The following is a 1,747-nucleotide window of genomic DNA, read 5'->3' on the forward strand; positions in this document are numbered from 1 at the left end:
GGGGAAGAAGGCGGACTGTGTCCGCTGCACCGCCAGCGCACTCTCCGGCGGCTCCACGGCTCCGGCGTCCTTGGCCACTCCCGTGCCCTTGATGGATTTTGGCGCCATGGCGACTGGGGGAGGAGGGCAGGATAGAGGGCTGCGGAAGCGCAACGACGGAAAGCGGGGACGAAGCTTAAGGAAGAAGAGGAAGGCAGACGGAGGTTTCCAAGATTGGGGTTGCGCGGAGGGTAAAAGGAACAGTGCGCCCGCGGTTATCCCTTTTTATGGGGAAGCCACGGGGCGCGCTGCCCTGCCCATTTACTGCCACGTGACACATGCGTGTGGAAACCGTCCCACACATGTTGCCCACGTCATGCACACCCCTCCACGCCACGCCATGCGCGCGGGCCATGGGAGGTGGAGTGCGCGAAAAATCTTACTATGGTAAAAACCGCCACACCAGCCCGCGTACCGTTTTGGGCTTGGCCCAACAACATGTTGCGCTTATGTGTGGCCCAGGCCCGGGGGCTCCTGTCGATGTACAAAAATAGGGGCGCATCTTTGTACCCCTTTTCATGTGCACGGGCAGTCAGAGCCGCGCCCACGACCACACCAAGCAGAACGAGGGAGGTGAGCCAAGGTAAGATCGAAGCCCAAGACAATCAAAGTAACGCCAAGGCCAAGACCACAAAGAGCAGAGGGACGAAGCAAGTTCCCCTGGCAAGACCCTTGCCGGGTGGCCTCGGCGGCCCCGGCAAGACTCTTGCCGGGACAGCTTGCCCCACACCAACAGAGTGAGCCACCCTTGAGCCCACGGCCCCCAGTGCCATCATCAGCGTGGGGCTAGGGCTTGGGAAGGCACCCCTGTGGTGGCATGCAGATCTTTGTGAAGGCATATTCAAGATCAGATTAGAAGATGAAGATTCTCGGCAAGATCCTTGCCAAGGAAGGCCACCAGACCCCCGGCAAGATCCTTGCCGGGGACGACAACATGCCACGGCGAGACCCTTGCCGGGCCACCCGGCAATGCCCTCGCCAAAGACGCCGGCAAGGCCACCACCAAGCCCACGTCAACCAAGCTTCCACCGCCATTCACATGCAGCTGCCAGCCCCACCAGCTGGGCGGGCACCTGCGTGGCAACATGCAGCTCCCAAGCCAACTGATCAAGCGCCTGCGTGGCGGCATGCAGGTCTTCATGAAGGCTCCACCACCACGCCAACTCAGTTGCCTGCCTGCCCACATGGCATCGCACGCATCCCAGGCCGAGGCGCGTGTCGAAGCGAGGAGGAGCGACGACGAACCGGACGGGCCTCGCCCCTATCCCCGATAAAGCAAGAGGACACCTAAGCGATGCATTAAATGCACCTTGTCCTGTAATATGAGGGATAACCTCGTGCCACTTTAGACCTTTCCACCTCCAATGTGCCCCTGTGGTAACCCCTTTTTCCTATAAAAGGAGGTCCGAGGCGACGAGGAGAGGGATTCGGCTCTTTCAAACCACACGCTGACCGCAGCTAGTTCGAGACCTCAAGAACTCTCAGAAATACACCCACCAGAGAAGGGCTAGGGTTTTACGCATCCTGCGGCCCGAACCTGGGTAAACGATCCTTGTGTTGTCTACTAGCCCAGCTCTGCTCGCGACCCTACGCCCCGGCAACCGTAGTAGGGATTCTTGTGATCCCATAGGTGTCGTTCCACACCGACAGTGGGGGGGGGGGGTTGCTACTTCGCACTTTGCTAGGTGAACCTCGGTTGGGGAGCATG

This window comes from Triticum dicoccoides, chromosome 4A (assembly GCF_002162155.2).
Source record: "Triticum dicoccoides isolate Atlit2015 ecotype Zavitan chromosome 4A, WEW_v2.0, whole genome shotgun sequence".
Classification (NCBI taxonomy): Eukaryota; Viridiplantae; Streptophyta; class Magnoliopsida; order Poales; family Poaceae; genus Triticum; species Triticum dicoccoides.